Source organism: Clarias gariepinus, chromosome 1 (genome assembly GCF_024256425.1).
Source record: "Clarias gariepinus isolate MV-2021 ecotype Netherlands chromosome 1, CGAR_prim_01v2, whole genome shotgun sequence".
NCBI classification, from domain to species: Eukaryota; Metazoa; Chordata; class Actinopteri; order Siluriformes; family Clariidae; genus Clarias; species Clarias gariepinus.
This window is the reverse complement of record NC_071100.1, coordinates 19,857,093-19,879,134: the sequence shown is the minus strand read 5'-3', so window position 1 is coordinate 19,879,134 and position 22,042 is coordinate 19,857,093.

The window sequence follows — 22,042 nt, the reverse complement described above, 5'->3', positions numbered from 1 at the left end:
ATTTATTTATTTTTTTTTTAATTTTTGTGTTTTTTTATTTTGTTAGATGTTTGGAACTTATACGAAATAAGACTACAGACTTATTTACGCAGGTATTGCAGCTAATGACGGAAAGATGAAGGCTGCATTTAGGTGTTGAGACTTCCCAGTCAATAGTTTCACCAAAAGGTTCATTTCATAAAGCTTCATTAAAGAGCTCAATTTACTGGCATGCAGCATATGGACCTTAACATCTCAAGCAGCACAGTTAACAAGTAAATGTAGCTGCAAGTAATACTGCATTCATCATGTACTGTATGTGTGTGTGTGTGTGTGTGTGTGTGTGTTGTTTATAAATCCACTGTGGAACTGCCCTTTCTGACTGACAAGTTTTCTGAGATTCTGTGTCATATCTACAACATCAATTTCATTTCAACATCATTAAACTGCACAACGCAGGTACATCAAGTAAATGTCTGGAGACGTCCACAAGAGACACACTTAGGTAAGGTGTGTTTGAGTTTGTCAACTCATATGCAGAGCTAAATATTTTCAATTCAGTTAAATTTTATTTGCATATCACTTTTAACAATGGACATTGTTGCAAAGCAGCTTTGATGAAATAAAAATAATATTTATTTTACAATAATAAAGAAGTAGATTTATAGTATGGGTATTGGTGGCTCAGTGTTCGGTTTCTTGCCTGCTGTGTGAAAGGCTCGAGTTCATTTCACAGCCACTGGATGAGAGGGTTGCATCAGGAAGGACATCTGAAGGAAAATCTGTTCCACGTTGTGTGCAGCCTCTCTATGGCAATCCCTTAATGTGAGCAGCAGAAAAAACAACAATAATAACAGATTTAAAGTTTGGTTAATTTGTCCCTTAAGCTGTGAAAGTAAATAATTTTAACATTTTTTTACAGGCAAATACAATCACCCTAATGTTGACAATTATTAAATAAAACTATTGCAAGTCAATCGCTTATTACCTTATGGGAAAGCATCCTATTGCATGCATATGTATAACTTATTAACACAAATGCAAGCATAACATATGCTAAGTAAATGATTAATAAAAGTAAATCTTAATCTAAATAGTATTTATATACTAAAATCTTAGTGTTTATTTGTAGTTTGGGATTTTTAGATATACATCAAGATATAAAGTACCATAGCTTTATATGTATTTATTAAATCCAGATCCAAATAGTTCAGTCATGAAAAATCGTACAATTACTGAGTTCCACATGTTTTCTCAGTCACTGATGTGTTTTGCAGTACAGATGCATGTGAATCACAAGCACATCCAAAAGATCTGGGGTAGGCAAGTTCGGCTCTCTAAGACCGAACTTGCCCACCCTGACTCTCCCATCACCAATACAAGGAGAGAAATTTGTATCAAATGTGACTCTGGATTAAATTTTTTTTTGTGACGTTGCCTAAGCTTATTAAAATGATGGAAAAACTAATATATATTATTATATATTATATAATATATATATATATATATATATATATAGAAATAATTTATATATATATATATATATATATATATATATATATATATATATATAAATTATTATTTTTTATATATATATAGTTATATATATATTTTTTCTCTCTCTCTATTATATAAAGTTTGGGAAAAGGTTACCAAAAATTTACTAAATGTACATACAATATATATACAATGCAAAAAAAAAGGGATTTTTTAACCCATTATTTTCCAATATCCACCGTACATGCCATCCCTTTCGCCTCCTCATATCTCCCCCTCTATGGAATGAAATATATATATATATATATATATATATATATATATATATACACATACATACACACACACACACACATACACAGTGGATATTGAAAATAATGGGTTAAAAAAACCCCTTTTTTTTTTTTTGCATTGTAGCCTGAAATAAAGACATATGTTTTATTAAGCTGTATTTACTCAGTGCAAATGTTAACATCCAAAAAGATACATCAACATGTCAGAAAAAATAGGGGGGAAAAGTCACTAGTTTGAAAAAGGATCACCCCTTTAAAAGATTACTCCACCAGGTAAACTAATAATCTTCTCAATAGCACACAAAGCCATTTGACTTTAAACTGTGATCAGCAGTGGTCAATTTGATTAGCCATAAAAAAAAAAAAAACCCTGGACCGTTTCAGTCCCTGCTAAAGTAATTGAAGCAAACAATCAACTGTGGGTGGTAAGTGTTACAGGCCTCAGTGACCTGTTGACATAGTATGTGTCCTGTTTTGGACTGTTTCAGACAGGAGAGAGTAGAGACTGAAAACGTTTAATCAGGCTGTTCTCTGTCTTTATTAAAAAGACATAACTTTTATCATTTGATTCTTCAGTTTTGTTTTTGCATACACATTTTTCCCTTTTATAATAACTTAATAGGTGTGAACTGCTGAGACAATAGCAGTCCAGGTGAAACCTGATGTTACCTTTAGAGAGGTCTTACATGTTAATGAAAAGTCATAGATTATTCAGTGAAACAGATGCTCTGCTGAAAAAAAGTTAGGCACATCAGTCACTTTACCAGAAAATAAAAGGTCTTTCTGAGTGTTATAATATAGTTGTTTTGCTATGGACACACACCCAACACATTCATGAACTCAGTCCCGTGTTTAAAACATCTGCCAGGTTAGTTTATTCTCCTTTTTCTCTGCTTTTCTGCTAGAGTTTAAAATCGTATTTGTGTGTGTGTGTGTGTGTGTGTGTGTGCGTGTGCAATTTGACATAAGTTTAAAAAATGAATCTGAGATATTTACACCAGCCACATTATGTAAGCCCAGTTTGTGCTCTACATAAATAAGGGGAAATGTATCAGCTCCTACAGTATATTGGTAAAGATTTGAAATTTACACAAATTTAAGGAGAGCGCTGAATCACTGCAGGTTTTCAGAAAAGCCTCAGACCCCTAAAGGTTTTAACATCTTTTTATTACCATATATTGTGATTTCATTCCCACAGATTAATATACTGTACATAACAAATACAGTTTCTTGGGGATACAGTTTAATTCTGTCCAATAACAATACTTCACCAAAGTATAAAAGAGCAAGTGATCAGTGATCCTGTTACAGGTCACATTCAGCCCTCTGATCACTTTCCTGATGTTTTATACACATTAAGAATCAACAACACACTGTACAAAATAACAAACTCGAGACAATTTACAAATCTAAATAAATTAATAAATGAATTACCTTTAAAACTACACAAATCAGGAAATAAAACCATTTGCGCCAACAATATTCCTACTCTCTGTCTCACATGAGACTTACCTAAACAGGAATATCTATTTTAAATATTTAAACAAATGTCCAACAGCCATGAATTCGCAATTAAATACTGAAAATGAGGCCACCGTTACCTCGTGTTCACCCACAGGAGCTAGCAAAACATCACCTCAAAAGGCAACTAACTTTAGTTTAAACTGCTTTAAACCGCTCGACTCCGTTTGTATCTTTCTAAACGTAACTGGAATTACATAAGACAGGTTTTAGACATCCTATGGAGTATACTGTGATTTAATTAAACATACTACTAACCTGTTTCCGACAGGAGACGTTAGTTGTTTGTGATTCATGAGGCTTCATTTGCAACTAGCGCTCACTTCAGTGCATAGTTAATTGCTCCCTCTAGTGGCGTAATTTGGCAATTTCAGTATAGAGTCTGGCAGTTCAAACATATAATAAATTGGTCTTTATACACAAAAAGCACAAAGTGCATTTTGTTTGAACAAACTTACCAGACGAACGTTACAAACTATTGGTGGGCGTCACAAAAGCAACAAAATGTTATTATTTTAAGGGGGGGGGGGGGGTTATTTCCTATAACCACTGTACACTTACATGAAGTAAGTTTAAAAAATAGTAAAACTATTCAGAAATTAGAACTATAAAGAAAAAAAATGGCTATTTTTTTTTTTTTTTACTGCCTGTGAGCAGTTATGTTGATTTGATATCCCTGACATTTCCAACCAGGAAGTGTGACTTTCTAAGTCAGAAATCATGAATCATGAGTGAGGAGTCTTAGTCGAATACACTATTGCTTTGCTCTGTGATGCCGTATACAGTTTTCAGTTTGAAAAGATGCAGCTGGCTGGTTTTACATGTCTTAAAGCATTTATTTGTTAGCTTTCACCCTAGACAATAAAATGGGAAACAACTTCCAAACGTGTCTTTTCAACTGAATACGTGTATAACTTTTTTTTTTTATAAAAAAATGTAAAAAGATGTGGAACAGTATATGATATTGTAATATCAAATCCCCCAATTCCATCTTTTAATGCTGTATACTTTTCATCTACCAGTTTTTTTCAGTTACTTCCTCTTTTGCTTCCTTCTGCTGTTAAACCACACACATCCTGGACAAATTAAGACATAATACTACACTGAACTGTTATTAAATAAAACTGGTATCTCAATAAAATCTAAATAGCAAGACCCGATAAGTTAAAGTTCAGGTTAATTTTTTTTTTACTTAATATTTTGTATAAATTATTTTATATGAATATTTGTGAATTATTATTATTATTGTTATTATTATTATTATTATTATTTAATTTTTTGGGGAGGAGGGGTAGCTGATTTTCTCCCTAATTTAGTCGTATCCAACTCCTCACTAGGGGGCTCCCACATTAAGGCTACTAATACCACTCAGTCAGGAGGGCTGAAGACTTTCACGTGTTTCCTCTAAAACCCGTGACCCCAGCCAACCGCATCTTTCCAAACTGCCCACTCACGCACCATTGGGGGCAGCGTAACACACTTGGAGGACCAGCGCTATCCGCTCCTTCCGCATGCATGAGCTCACAGACGCCCCTCATCCCTCCCCTCTGAGAGAGCTCAGCCAATCAGCTCTCTCTAGGCTTCAGGCTCAATAGGTTACAGCATCACTCAGGAATTAAACTCACGATCTCTGGATGATAGGGCGAGCACTTCACCACTGCGCCACTTGGAGGCCAATTTATTTTTATATTTTTGAAAGAATCATCTGAGTTTTCATTATTTCTTATAGGGAAATTGCTTTGATATATGAATGCTTTGATATACAAGCATGCTTCCGGAATAAATTCCGGAAGTGTATTTCATTTGCCCTGTTTCAGTACACACTCCTTATAAAAATCTCATCTAACCTCATGTTTACATTTATGCAATGCTTCGGACTAAAACTGCAATACAGAAACAACATCAGTAATTAATAACTATTATTGATGATTGTCTTCTTAAAACATTGACTGTTATAGATCAAACAAAGTACTGTGTCTTACACTGTTCACAATGTAAGAAGCCATGTTGATTTAAAATTGCTCTTTAAAAAAAACACTACCCCCGATTTGACATGTTAAAATCAAGTTTAGGAACATTTATAGTGACTTGTACCAGATATACAGTATGTAGGGAATTGCTAGTTGCAACAACTCACAACTCTGAGGTGAAACACTATGATGAACCAGCAACATGCTTACACAACTTTAGAAAAAGTGGCTACAAATGGAACCCAACATTTTAAAGTAACAAAAAAACAAGAGTTAACAAACAAAAAAAGAAGTGGCAGTGTATACAATATGCTAAATAATTATACACACATAAGGAAGCTGGCACAGAACAAGAACTTAAGAAATAAAAGCATAAACACCAAATGAACCAAGAAACAATTTGATTTTAGACATCAGTGTTCTGCAAAATAAAACTTATATAGATATCTTAGCTAATGTAACCTGATCGCAAACAGAACCCTAAAAAATATATCATTTTGTTTGATTTCTGATGAATAGGAATTTTATTAATTCCATAGAAAATATTGAATGTACTTATTTTATGATCATAATGCTAAACATAGCATGAAAAAAGTTTGTCATTTACTAACCTTGTCTATATAATAAAAGAATGGTACGTTTTTTTCTGTACATTGGTCATAATTCACTCTTTTAATTATATCTTTACGTTTCATATATTGGAGGACCAGAAACCAGTGTCAGAAAATTTTCAATCTGTATTGCTGTATATCTGTGCAGTCGATTTTGTTACAGCATCACGCTAAACTAGCTTAAATGAAACTTATGCCAGTAATTCGCTATCTGAGTAAGATCAGTGCCATAATTTACATTAAAAGGTTGAGTAGAAGTAACGACCAGTTTTCTGCTAGATTACATCACAGCATCTAGTGCTTCTTTGGATGAGTATAGTGCTTTTTTCCTCATGGCTATATACGTCACTCAACAAAGCCAATTATTTTATTGCCTTTTCCCTCAAGGTGGGTGTGGCTATATTCGTCACTCAGCAGAGCCAATCAACGCAATAGTTTCCCATGTATACATAGAGTATGCTTAAGACACAGAGACATTTCACATTTCTTTAGGTCACGCTTCTTATATTCAATTATTCAATCCAACTTTTTTTAGTACACTGGTCATTGTTGCAAGGCATATATATATATATATATATATATATATATATATATATATATATACAGTGGTGTGAAAAACTATTTGCCCCCTTCCTGATTTCTTATTCTTTTGCATGTTTGTTACACTTAAATGTTTCTGCTCATCAAAAACCGTTAACTATTAGTCAAAGATAACATAATTGAACACAAAATGCAGTTTTTAAATGAAGATTATGTTATTAAGGGAGAAAAAAAACTCCAAATCTACATGGCCCTGTGTGAAAAAGTAATTGCCCCCCTTGTTAAAAAATAACTTAACTGTGGTTTATCACAGTTAAAAGTATAATTTCTGTAGTCACCCCCAGGCCTGATTACTGCCACACCTGTTTCAATCAAAAAATCACTTAAATAGGAGCTACCTGACACAGAGAAGTAGACCAAAAGCACCTCAAAAGCTAGACATTATGCCAAGATCTCAAAAAAGGAGAACAAAAGTAATTGAGATCTATCAGTCTGGTACAGGTTATAAAGCCATTTCCAAAGCCTTGGGACTCCAGCGAACCACAGTGAGAGCCATTATCCACAAATGGCAAAAACATGGAACAGTGGTGAACCTTCCCAGGAGTGGCCAGCCGACCAAAATTACCCCAAGAGCGCAGAGACAACTCATCCGAGAGGCCACAAAAGACCCCGGGACAACAACTAAAGAACTGCAGGCCTCACTTGCCTCAATTAAGGTCAGTGTTCACGACTCCACCAAAAGAAAGAGACTGGGCAAAAACGGCCTGCATGGCAGATTTCCAAGGCGCAAACCACTTAAGCAAAAAGAACATCAAGGCTCGTCTCAATTTTGCTAAAAAACATCTCAGTGATTGCCAAGACTTTTGGGAAAATACCTTGTGGACCGACGAGACAAAAGTTGAACTTTTTGGAAGGTGCGTGTCCCGTTACATCTGGCGTAAAAGTAACACAGCATTTCAGAAAAAGAACACCATACCAACAGTAAAATATGGGGGTGGTAGTGTGATGGTCTGGGGTTGTTTTGCTGCTTCAGGACCTGGATGGCTTGCTGTGATAGATGGAACCATGAATTCTACTGTCTACCAAAAAATCCTGAAGGAGAATGTCCGGCCATCTGTTCGTCAACTCAAGCTGAAGCGATCTTGGGTGCTGCAGCAGGACAATGACCCAAAACACACCAGCAAATCCACCTCTGAATGGCTGAAGAAAAACAAAATGAAGACTTTGGAGTGGCCCAGTCAAAGTCCTGACCTGAATCCTATTGAGATGTTGTGGCATGACCTTAAAAAGGCGGTTCATGCTAGAAAACTCTCAAATAAAGCTGAATTACAACAATTCTGCAAAGATGAGTGGGCCAAAATTCCTCCAGAGCTCTGTAAAAGACTCGTTGCAAGTTATCGCAAACACTTGATTGCAGTTATTGCTGCTAAGGGTGGCCCAATCAGTTATTAGGTTCAGGGGGCAATTACTTTTTCACACAGGGCCATGTAAGTTTGGATTTTTTTTCTCCCTAAATAATAAAAACCATCATTTAAAAACTGCATTTTGTGTTTACTTGTGTTATCTTTGACTAATATTTAAATGTGTTTGATGATCAGAAACATTTAAGTGTGACAAACATGCAAAAGAATAAGAAATCAGGAAGGGGGCAAATAGTTTTTCACACCACTGTATATATATATATATATGGGGGTCTTAAATAGATGTGCTACCAAGTGTGGCGAATTTCCACTGAATGCCCCTATGACATTTGCCTAACATTCCGCATAAGGATCCACCTATTCAGAACTCTGTAGCGTAGCAGCTTGTAGATCTGCACATTCCGAAAGCCACACTGCATTCCCTCATTGGTTTGCCTCTTGCAATACCCACTTCATTGCACTTAGAGGTTGTTTTCTCTTTTTCTTTGTTTTTCTATAGATCTTGCTTTATTTTCTGAATTTGTTAAGGGTGTAAACATAATAAACAAAAAAAAGTAAAGCAAACCAAGGAATTTAAGGACTAGATGCCTCAATCATTTTCTTTATTAAGTGATTGAGCTTTTAGATTAATTTTAACTCTCTTCTGCAATTATTACATCATGACACGTAGCAGCTGGTAAAGCTCACAGGAACAGGAAATGAGGACTCTGAAGCTGTTTTTGTTGTTGTTGTTAAATAAACAGGTTTTTAATTTAGCTATTTTAAATATATATTTATAGCCCTATCAGCCATAAAATTAAATTCACCTCCTTAATATTGTGCAGGTCCTAGTTGTGCTACTAAAATAGCTCCAAATGTGCTGTGGTATCTGACACCAATACTTTAGCAACAGGTCTATTAAATCCTGTAAGTTCTGAGGTAGGGCCTCCGTAGACTTGTTTGTCCAGCACACATATGCTTTATTAAATTGAGATCAAGGGAATTTGGAGGGTAAGTCAACACCTTAAAATCTGGCATTATGGTATACCATTGTGATGGACCAAAGTGTCCCTAGAAGAACATTGCCCATGTAGCAACACTGCTTCTGCCGGTTTGCCTTCTTCCCATAGTGCATCTTGGTACCATCTCTGCCATGAAAATGCACACATGCACCCAGCCATCCAAATGATGTAAACAAGAGCAATAACAGCAACAAGAGCAAAACCAAACTGATTTATCACACTAGACCATCTTTTTATATTGTTCCATGGTCTGGTTTTAATGCTCGTTTGACCCCTGTCCTCTACCGAAAGTACTTTCAGTGGTCAGGTGAGCAATAAAACCAGACCATGGAGCAAAATAGATCAGAAGATGGTCTAGTCTGATGCTATATGGTGCTATGACTAGTTGTGATGCATTGTGTTCTTACATTTGTCTATTACAGCCAGCATTACATTTTTCATAAGTTGATGCCACTCAGTCTCTTCTGAACGATGATACCAGATGGACTAGCTTTTGCTCCACACATCAGTAAACCTTGAGTGCACATAACCCTGTTACTGGTTCACCAATTGTCCTTCCTTAAACCACTTTTATAAAGTTTAGTTAAACCTTGGATTGTGGACATAATTCATTCTGGAAGCGTGCTTGTATATCAAAGCAAGCCAAAGTAAGGGGAGAGGTAGAGGGAGCAGGCTACAGTTTCACACACACACACACACACACACACACACACACACACACACACACACACACACACACACGTGCACAAACACACACTTTGAAAACTCAATCTTTAACAAGTAACCTATAACTATTCTAGTTATAGTGTGTTAAGTCTTACTTTAGGTTAAACGTTTTTGAGAAATTGACCATCCAGCTAAGATAAATGTTATGTCATTGATTGATAAAATCTGAATTAAGGATATTTTATTTTATTTTGTTTTATTTATTTAATTTTTATTTTTTAGTTTCCCCCTAAGGGATTGCCACCTTATTGTGGTCAGGGGGTTTGCGTGCCTCAGTGACCTTAAGCGCTATACCAGCAGGAGCTTAGTCTTCAAGTGGGACACCCAAGTTGGACGGGTCTGAAGCTAGAGGCCTGACAAAGTGCAATCCACTCTTCCAGGCTTTGGACGTAGCTAACAACACAATTCAGCAAGGACAATACTGTTACTATAAGCACAGGGGAAAAAACAGTGCTCAAACATGATGTGTACACATGATGCCCCCTTCACATTTCTGACTGCCCCCCCCATATGGTCTGGTCTAGAACCGGCCCTGCAGTACACGCATGCAGGGATGTTGACTTTATGAGTGACGCACGTGCACTGAGACTGAGCATGAGAGACGATAACCCACAATGTAGAGAAAATAATAATTGGCTCAGTTCTGATCATGTGATGCTCAGCAGTAAAAGCGCATACATACTACTCATATATCAAGACCTTGCTCACAGTGTTTTTGGAGTTGCTCTGACCCTATCATCTAGACATCACAGTTTAACTCTTGTCAAAGTCATCCAGATTCTTACACTTGCCCATTTATATTGCTTCAAACAGATCAATGTTAGGAAATGACTATTTCCCTGAGTAATATATCCCATACCATAACATCTTGACTTATTTAGTTACATAATAGTGAAGAGTAGTTCAATGGTTAAGACGTTTACAACAAGACTTGTTGCCACTGTTGGGCTCTTGAACAAGACCCTTAACCCTCAACTGCTCAGACGTATAATGAGATAAAATGCGGTTAAATGTAAATAATAAACCATCTTATGCAGTTCATTCATCAGTGGTTTTAACATTATGTCTGATTAGGGAATATTTACATATGCATATTATGAGTGTCATCAAACTGACATTTTGGGCAGTGTACAATTTGCTTTTACAATTGCTTCAAGCCCAGCAGAAGGTTGTTTAAATAGAACTTTGTCTTACCTGTGTGTTTAACTTCAGCTCTGAGTAAACAGTTTCAGATTCTACGTTGGTCTTTACTATGTGTAAATAAGAAACGCAAAACGAATGCACACAACCAACTGCAAACAAACCAAATAAACTGTTTGTACATACAGATTACATATTTTTGTTTACTATTTTTTTGGTACCTTGTAAACAATAAATATTCAAATAAACAAATAAAACATTCAAATGCTATGTTTATTTATGAAAAGCGCATTTTCATCTTCATGATTTGTGAGTAAAGGGCCCGACTGAGTTCATCTGCACTATCATCAAATCACACAATGCATTGTGTTTTTACTTTTTTAGTAAAAAAAAACTTTACTTTTTTAAAGTTTTAGTTACAAAAAAAAAAAAAAAAACATAACAAAAAGAACAGATAATGTTTATTAGCAAAAACATTAAAGGAATTAACTTAAGCATCATGCATTCATTCACTTATTGTAACTTAATACAGAGAGTTAAAATAATGATTTACCCATGTAAGAAAATTCTATTTTTAAATAACTACTTTTTTATTTAATTTTAGCTAAATGAAAACATATATCTCTAACATATAGCCCTTAGATAATCAACACAATAAACTGGTGCAAGTTTGAAAGCTCATACAGATAAGTTAAATACTTAAATAAAGTTGAAAACTTGTAATAGGATTAAAGAAAGAACACAGAACATTACTAAAGAGTATATCTAAAGGGGGCTGTAATATTTTAAAGTGTGTGTATACTTACTACAGTGAAAAATAAATAAATAGTTAAATTAAATTATAATAATTACAATATGTGCATTTGCTTGTTAGCAAGGACATACTTTTATATTGAATATCTGTATATATAAGAAGGGAATTTATTATGTGCCACAATGTCTGACCGGTCTTAAGTGCTGCTATTCCTGCAAGTATTCAGCTCCTGATTGACATGAGTTCCAGTCTGGTGCCTGATTGCTGTTATGCTGTATATCTCTGTCCTTTCCTGTATGAAAAAATAGAAATTTGTTACAAACTGTATAAACTTATCTTAAGAGCTCTAATACATTATTGTATATAAAGCTAAAAATGTACAGCAAAGTAAAGATTAATTACAAGCTCCTAAATGTGTAAGAAACAATTAGTCTCATTTATGAAATTGTTTTTATTAAATCTTGTTAGTTTGAAATAACAAATTGTGCATAAGGAGAATCACTGACGTAACCAAATTATGAGAAAAATATCAGAATCCACAAAAGAATGGGAAAGAAATAGTGTTTATAAACAAGATTGATTACTGGTGAAAAGGTTAGTGCACTACAAAAAAAATACAGTGGTGTGAAAAACTATTTTCTGATTTCTTATTCTTTTGCATGTTTGTCACACAAAGTGTTTCTGATCATCAAACACATTTAACTATTAGTCAAAGATAACACAAGTAAACAAAAAATGCAGTTTTTAAATGATGGTTTTTATTATTTAGGGAGAAAAAAAATCCAAACCTACATGGCCCTGTGTGAAAAAGTAATTGCCCCCTGAGCCTAATAACTGGTTGGGCCACCCTTAGCAGCTATAACTGCAATTAAGCGTTTGCGATAACTTGCAACTTGCAACAGCGCTCTGGAGGAATTTTGGCCCACTCATCTTTGCAGAATTGTTGTAATTCAGCTTCATTTGAGGGTTTTCTAGCATGAACCGCGTTTTTTAAGGTCATGCCACAACATCTCAATAGGATTCAGGTCAGGACTTTGACTAGGCCACTCCAAAGTCTTCATTTTGTTTTTCTTCAGCCATTCAGAGGTGGATTTGCTGGTGTGTTTTGGGTCATTGTCCTGCTGCAGCACCCAAGATCGCTTCAGCTTGAGTTGACGAACAGATGGCCGGACATTCTCCTTCAGGATTTTTTGGTAGACAGTAGAATTCATGGTTCCATCTATCACAGCAAGCCTTCCAGGTCCTGAAGCAGCAAAACAACCCCAGACCATCACACTACCACCACCATATTTTACTGTTGGTATGATGTTCTTTTTCTGAAATGCTGTGTTACTTTTACGCCAGATGTCACGGGACACGCACCTTCCAAAAAGTTAAACTTTTGTCTTATCGATCCACAAGGTATTTTCCCAAAAGTCTTGGCAATCATTGAGATGTTTTTTTAGCAAAATTGAGATGAGCCTTAATGTTCTTTTTGCTTAAAAATGGTTTACGCCTTGGAAATCCTCCATGCAGGCCGTTTTTGCCCAGTCTCTTTCTTATGGTGGAGTCGTGAACACTGGCCTTAATTGAGGCAAGTGAGGCCTGCAGTTCTTTAGATGTTGTCCTGGAGTCTTTTGTGGCCTCTCGGATGAGTTGTCTCTGCGCTCTTGGGGTAATTTTGGTCGGCCGGCCACTCCTGGGAAGGTTCACCACTGTTCCATGTTTTTGCCATTTGTGGATAATGGCTCTCACTGTGGTTCGCTGGAGTCCCAAAGCTTTAGAAATGGCTTTATAACCTTTACCAGATCTCAATTACTTTTGTTCTCATTTGTTCCTGAATTTCTTTGGATCTTGGCATGATGTCTATTGTAGCTTTTGAGGTGCTTTTGGTCTACTTCTCTGTGTTAGGTAGCTCCTATTATGTGATTTCTTGATTGAAACAGGTGTAGCAGTAATCAGGCCTGGTTTTTTTTTTTAACAAGGGGGGCAATCACTTTTTCACACAGGGCCATGTAAATTTGGATTTTTTTTTCTCCCTTAATAACGTAAACCTTCATTTAAAAACTGCATTTTGTGTTCGGTTATGTTGTCTTTGACTAATAGTTAACGGTGTTTGATGAGCAGAAACATTTTAGTGTGACAAACATGCAAAAGAATAAGAAATCAGGAAGGGGGCAAATGGTTTTTACATCACTGTAGTGTGTTTATTCACTATTTAGTCATTATCTTGTTATATTTGTCTTTCATTCGTTTTGTGGTCATCACTAATTGAAAATCAGCTTTGTCATGAATGCACTTGCTAATTGGAATTTATTAACATGCACCCACAAGTATGAAAAAAATCAGTAACACAAAATTCTATAAATCTGGTGAACATGTTTATTTGTTAATTTTTATTTAAACTTAAAAAGTAAAAATAAAAAAGTAAAAATAAAACAAATTAACCTGTACTTTACCTTAAAAAAATGTAAAATTAAACCCCGACAGATAAGGGTTTTCGTTTGTGCATGCAGAGTGTATGTGTGTAAAATGTGCGCGTGCACACACACACACACACATTACCGGTAAGCCCTTTTTTAAAACCATTTAAAAATTAGCAAGGAACATTCCTAGTCACACTCACGTAAGCGAATACTAAAAAGATCACTGCTGTAAAGTAAAACAACAACAAAAAAAAAAAAACAAATTAAACAGCTCCTCACCTTTGAAAACAATCGCGACAGAGAGAAGTTTGTGTGTTTATTTGGCAACCTGAGAGGAGGGGGGGGGCTGAAAGGGGGCTCGCTCGCGTTTACGGCCCCCTTCTCTCAGGTTGCCAAACAAACACAAACTCTCTGCCTTACACAGACGCAAACACACAGACTCAAAAACACTGCAGACACTAAGACCCAGCAGGGGAGACGATAGGTCTCGGCTTTACAGCTCCCCTTCTCTCAGGTTGCCAAAGAAACACACAAACTCTTCTCTGTCGCGACTGTTTTCAAAGGTGAGGAGCTGTTTAATTTTTGTTGTTGTTGTTGTTTTACTTTACAGTAGTAATCCCGTTAGTATGCACTCACGCAAGTGTGACTAGCGATGTTCCTTGCTAATTTTTAAACGGTTTTAAAAACGGTCTCTCCGTTAATGTGTGTGTGTGTGTGTGTGTGTGTGTGTGCGCGCGCACACGCACATCTCTCTCTCACACACACACACACACACACACACACAGCGCGTGTGTGTATTCACGCAGCAGGAGAGACGATTACCTACAATTCTGCTGAAAGAGAGAGAAAAAACGTTGGCTCACTTGTGATGACGTAACGCTCGTTGTTAAAACAAGAAGCGCATGCGTGAAACATGATACTTGGTGCTCGTTAACTGTTAGGTTTTAAATGAAGATGTAGTGTGTCCGAGCTAAGTTTTAAGCTAAGAGAAGAAGAGTTTTAGCTTGTTGTGTCCGCCGCACCTTGATACACTTACCGGTCCGGGCCCGATCGACCGGGAGAGACAAACACACACACACGCAGGCATGATGTCTGAAGATCTCTGTTTATTCTCAGCAAAGAGAGCACATTTAAACGGTGCTACGTCCCGAACATCAAAAGAACCATCATTAACATGTCAGTCATAGAGGAACCCGGAGACAGACAGGTGAGAGGAGATACATTTGCATTCTCCTGATTAAACAAAAGGATTCTAGCAGACAGGAGCCATTTGGATGTCTCCTCGTCTGGATGCAGGATATAGAAGGTGTTACCACAGAAGACATGAGGAAACACAGTGAGGGGTCTGTTCTCAGAGCACAGGAATCTTCTCATTAGATTACATTGTCTTACTACTTTATAAAACCTTACAGTGCCCCCTTAAATTCTAACAGAATTTACTACAGTTTATGGCATAGAAGATATTTACAAAATCAAATTATAAAAATTTAACTAATCAAAACCCTGTGCTTGTGTAAAGAAATGAGAAGATATGCCCCCTTTTGTGGTGTCTTCATGACGCCTGTGGTTCTATTAAGCTACAGGAACTGATAATGAACTTCCTCTCTGTAAGTTTAATATTTACCTCTAGAGACAGAGCCCTGAACTTCAAACCTCCGTTTAAGAATTCAGCAGTCCATCTCCAGCCCTTCTGGTCTTTTATCAATAGACTCCATTCAAAACCAGTTCCCCAGACCATGAAGCCAAACATCTCTCTCCACAATTGACTAGGAGAGAGTAAAAGACTTCAAGTCTGACTAATCTACCTGTACATCAGATATAACATGTGAAGGTGCCAATCATAACTTCATACATCAGATATAACATGTCAAGGTGCCAATCATAACTTCATACAGTCTATAATGTGTGTACAATTCTGCCATGTGTGTTTTCAGACTATTACAGTAGGGTGTACTGTATGTGTATGAGGTAAGGTGAGGAAAATCAGTGTCCAAAACATCCAAGTCATCTTCCAAGCTGATCTCTTCTTCGACCCAGATACTTTACGTATAGTAGAGAGTCAGTTGGAGCCCATAAGAGAGGTTACTAGCACTTCATTATGGGCCCGTGCTTTTAAGCCTTCACTACAGAAGACACGTATCAGCATATGAATTAGTAAAATCTCAGATTAGAGTTACATATGGATGATTTAGTGATATCTCTGATGAATTGTTCCCGAATTCCTCCTTGTCTGATGTTGCTATGAGAAAGCCTTTGGTTAGATAAAACAACATTCATAAATTTCATTGGACACAGTAAAGTCAACCATCAGCTGATCCAATGGAATTTCTGTATCTAAAATAAAACAGAAGGTTGTTTAATGGCATCACACATTGTCACGATTTGTTATGCGGCCTGATTCCTTCCAGTATACTTTTGTTCTGTTGAGGAAATTATGATTAAATCTTGCTGCTGCTGTTTTTCTGTAAAAGCAATATAGTTATGGGTAAACAAGAGTACAGTCATATACAACATGGAAGACATGAATCTTTTTCACATACAATCTGTACTAATGTTTGTCATGTTAGGTGTGTTAGTTTGAATATTAGTTGAAGTCAGTCAGTCAGTTCTTTGTCTGTGTCAGGAGTGCACATCGCTCGGTCACGAGCTCCCAAGCCGAGGCTTGTGCTGAATTTGGAGCAGCGGAGCTCAACGCTGCATAATTTGGGATCCAACTTGTGCCAATAGTTGGTTATTTCTCAATCAAGAATTAATCCATTTACTTACTTATTTTTGTTACTGCAGTTGTTACATTGTGTGCACACATGTAATAATTTCATAAGCATGCTTTGATTGTTGGTAAATTGTAGTGTATCAAAGTTAGGCGGACACCTCAAGATGATCGGGTTTAATTACGGACACGTTAAGCTCGTTTTATTGAATTATTTCAGAATATATACCTTTTAAAATTTATTTATTTATTTTTTTTTTTTTTTTTTTTTTACGGGTAGTGTGACGTTCGAACAAAGTGTATAAGTATATACTGTAATTTATAAGGGTATTATCAAAAATGTGCAATATCTCTGCGTTCCTGATAACACTACCAGGAATATGGATTCTATTTCAAATCTCACGTGCCTCTACACCTTTGGAGATTATTCACACACTTATCAAATACCACAATAGTAAATTAATAAGTATATATTTAAAACTGAAGAATACTGTAATTTATAGGTGTATTATCAAAAATGTGCAATATCTCCGCGTTCCTGATAACACTACCAGGAATATGGACTTTATTTCAAATCTCACGTGCCTCTACACCTTTGGAGATGATTCACACATTTATCAAATACCAATATAGTGAATTAATAAGGCATTCGGCCAATCTACCCTGTTTCTGAGAACACTCTCAGAAAAATGAACCTCAGGTGCGCCGGGCTGAGTCCACACGCCTCTACGTCAGGGAGACAATAAAACTCATGCACCTCCCACGTGTATAACTGCAACTGCACGCCGCTCCCTGTTCCAAAGAACACTCTAAGGAATATGGCTATAACCAATTAATTTATTCATTTTCTAGCCACGCGCCTCTACGCCAGGGCCAGCTTATACACCAAGTGCACGCTACAAATGCCTCACTAAATTACTAATATTGTAATGCATAAATTACGTAAACAACAGAAGTTAGCGAACGTATAACTTTAAAAACATCCCCGAAGGAGCGCGTCTCCTCTAACGGGACGCGGTTTTGATGACGTAGTTACTCTGCGACGACAGCACTGTGTATGTTTTTAGCTTATTGCTAACAACACTGGTTCAGTTTTAGTTAAAAAAACTTAGTTGTACCTATTTATTTCAATTAACCACAATCGCTACAGTTGCTGTAATTTTATAATCAATAAATCAACGCGAGTAATGTCAAACACAACGCGAGACAAAAACAAATTAAAACTCATAAAGTTTCTTTTTAATTTTTTTTTGTCCTCCCAAAATATACCTCAAATATACGGCAATTTACTATTGGACTAGCCCCCTTAAATTACCGAAGGGAATTTAAATTAATTTGACTTTTCTATAAAAGGGAACGAAAACTAATAAATGCAACCTTTTTAATTTCAGGTGTAGCAGGTGAACAAAAATATTTATCTATCAGTATTAATGTATTATTATCATTACTATTATTAATGTAATTATTTGTTTTCATGTTTTGTTTTTTTATTAATTAATTATGTTTCTTTTTCTTTTTTTTTTTTTAATTGACGAGCAGAATCTATTAACCCAAAAACAAATTAAAATGTCCTGTGGCTACACTTCGTGTGATGGAAAACTTGTTTTAAAACTGTTGAAATGTACACAAAAATTTTCTAAATCTTCTTTCTGCCTGTACTCCATCTCTAACAGTTACTTCTAGATAAAGTCCTTATTCCTTCTATGCACATGTCCACAGCATCTTAATCTGGCCTCTCTAACTTTCTTTCCAAATTGCCCTACTTGCACTGTTCCTCTAATATACACATTCCAAATCCTGTCCATTCTTGTCACTCTCAAAGCAAATTGCACTATCTTTAGCTCCACCCCTACAGCCCTGTTTCCTTTCTTGTCATCAGCACCAATGTCTACAAATCATGCAACACTGCTGGTTTCACAACAATTCTATAAACCTTTCTATCCGTACTTGCTTATACTTTCTGGCACAGATAATTCCTGGTACTTTTCTCTGTGTGGACTCTCATTTTCACACAAAACTGCTTTCAATATTTGTTAAATTCCAGCACTCTAGATTTTCAGTTTGTAACATTCCAAACAAGTGACAACATTGCACAACATTAGCTAGGCCAAGTTAGTACCAGGAACAAAGCACAACAGTGTAACACTGCCACCTACTAGACACGAGTATCAATGAGCAAAGCCCCTCCAGATATTACTAGCCAAACAACTATCAAAGTTACAATCCACACACGCTCTATGCATTCACAGTCCCTCGTGATGACCGTCGTGTTAAAACCTGCATTTTAAGCACTTAACTTGTATGTAGTATATGTACACATGTAGATTATAACCTTAACAGACAGATGTTGCTTCAGCACGGACATTGCATGGCGACAAAGCAATACAAGCACACTTACTGTTAGTAATAGAACACTCTAATTAAAAATACTACAATAGATCAAAATGTTGCATTTAGTGCCTAATGGATTTTTTTTTTTTTTTTTTTACCTGGAATAATGCCAAAGCTAACCACAAGCAAGCCAACAGTTATCATGAATATCTTAATGAAGAGCCACATGAAAAACAAATGAACATCTGAATGTAAATTTGCCCATTTCGGCATTCTGACCACGTTACAGCGCATACAGTTAAAGCACGCTGACTGCGGGTCAGCGCCCGCGTCTAGTAACCCATAGCAACCGTGGACGCGGCTTGATGACGTAGTACGTTAGCCACAAAAGCGTTGTAATGTTTCTAATTCACTAAGTGCAGAGCTGTTGTAAATGACAGTAGTTCGCACGCTTGTCATAAATACTTTCACAATAATTAATCAGTCATACCCATTTCAGTTGTTGTTGACCAGATGAATTAACAAGTTATTAAAAGCGCGACTTGAAACGCGGAACGAATTTAGTTTAAAAAATAAACAACGGTTCTATAATACACGGCGGTACTGACACAACAACGAAGCTTTTTAATTTAAAACACCGCGGATATATATATATATATATATATATATATATATATATATATATATATATATATATTTTTAAACATGACGTGACGAAAGTTATATAAAACTTGCTCCGGAAAACAAAACCTTTTAGACAAGACGAGTAAAATTAATTACGGTGGACAAAACTTATTTAGAAAACATAACGTATTTAAAATTTATTTTAACCAAATCTCACGAGTACAAAATCTTCCCTGACCGAGAAAAAAATCAGAAAGAGCAAAATAAACACTTACTTTTTTCCTCTGAGAGGGAAGACCGGACTGAGCCCCCAAATTGTTAGGTTTTAAATGAAGATGTAGTGTGTCCGAGCTAAGTTTTAAGCTAAGAGAAGAAGAGTTTTAGCTTGTTGTGTCCGCCGCACCTTGATACACTTACCGGTCCGGGCCCGATCGACCGGGAGAGACAAACACACACACACGCAGGCATGATGTCTGAAGATCTCTGTTTATTCTCAGCAAAGAGAGCACATTTAAACGGTGCTACGTCCCGAACATCAAAAGAACCATCATTAACATGTCAGTCATAGAGGAACCCGGAGACAGACAGGTGAGAGGAGATACATTTGCATTCTCCTGATTAAACAAAAGGATTCTAGCAGACAGGAGCCATTTGGATGTCTCCTCGTCTGGATGCAGGATATAGAAGGTGTTACCACAGAAGACATGAGGAAACACAGTGAGGGGTCTGTTCTCAGAGCACAGGAATCTTCTCATTAGATTACATTGTCTTACTACTTTATAAAACCTTACATTAACTAAGACAATGCTCGTTTTTCAAGTAAAAAATTATTAAAAATTGTTGCTCGTCTTGCAAAACACTCGTAAACCACGTTACTCGTAATCCGAGGTTCCACTGTATTTTAAAAGTATTAAATCTATGCTAGTTTAAGCTTTTGAGAATTCAATTCAATTTAATTCAATTTTATTTATTTAACGCTTTTAACAATGGTCATTGTCTCAAAGCAGCTTCACAAAAATGAAAGAAAAAAAAAGAAAAAAATATATATATATAATAATAAAAAAATAATAATAACAAATTGTGTATGTGTGAGAAAAATGTGTCCAGATAATAATTAGATAAATGAATGATGAATGAAATGTCTCTGATGAGCAAGCCAAGGGTGACGGCAACAGTGGCAAAGAAAAACTCCCTGAGATGGCAATAGCAAGAAACCTTGAGAGGAACCAGACTCAACAGGGAACCCATCCTCATTTTGCTGATAACAGATAGAGATGATATAACATCATGTGTGTTATGCAGCTGAAAGTACAGTACAATATAACAGAAATTCTTTAAATTAACATGAAGTCCAGTTCAGCATAGGGATGAGTCAGTAGGTGCAAAGGGCAGATGGGATCTGGATCACTGGGAGCATAGGAGCAGCATGTGTAGCTCCAATCATAATAAGGCAGAATTCAGCTGGAGCTGGTTCTTCTCTGGATGCCTCAGGATCCTCGCAGGGTTGGCCTTTGTCTACTGAAGCTGGTACAATCTCCAGATGTCTCGGGATGGGTAGAAAAGTACAGAACAGATGGAGAGAATTAGCGTAGTAGGCATTCAGGATAGATGTACTGGAGTTACACGTATGCCAGATTAAAGAGATGCGTCTTGAGTCTACTTTTAAACTGGGAAACTGTGTCTGAGCCCCGAACACTGTCTGGAAAGCTATTCCAAAGCTTTGGAGCTAAATATGAAAAAGCCCTACCCCCTTTTGTAGATTTTGAAATTCTGGGAAATACCAGAAGTCCGGAGTTTTGTGATCTTAAGGAGCGTGGTGGATTGTAGTGTATCAGAAGACTGGTTAGGTATTGTAATTAATTCTAAACTGAACAGATAGCCAGTGCAGGGATGGTAATATTGGGGTTATATGATCATATTTTCTGGATCTAGTGAGAACCCTGGCGGCTGCATTTTGGACTAACTGAAGCTTGTTTATTGAGGATGCAGGACAACCACCTAGTAATGCATTACAATAGTCCAGTCTGGAGGTCATGAATGCATGAACTAGTTTTTCTGCATCAGATACGGATAAGATGCTCCTAAGTTTGGCAATATTTCTAAGATGGAAAAAGGCTGTTTTTGTGATATTGGAAATATGATTTTCAAAGGACAAGTTACTGTCTAATATTACGCCCAGGTCTTTTACTGTTGAGCTAGTAGTAACAGTACATCCTTCTAAACGCAGGCTAAATCGTGAAAGCTGTTGTGTGCTGGTTTTTGGGCCGATGAGTAATATCTCTGTCTTGTCTGAGTTTAGTAAAAGAAAGTTATTGGTCATCCATTCTTTTATGTCCTGGACACACTCGGTTAATCTAGACAATTTAGGTATTTCGTCTGGGTTAGTTGAAATATATAATTGGGTGTCATCAGCATAACAATGGAAACTAATCCTATGTCTTCTAATGATGTTACCCAAGAAAAGCATGTATATTGAGAATAGCAGAGGTCCTAAAATTGACCCTTGTGGGACCCCATAT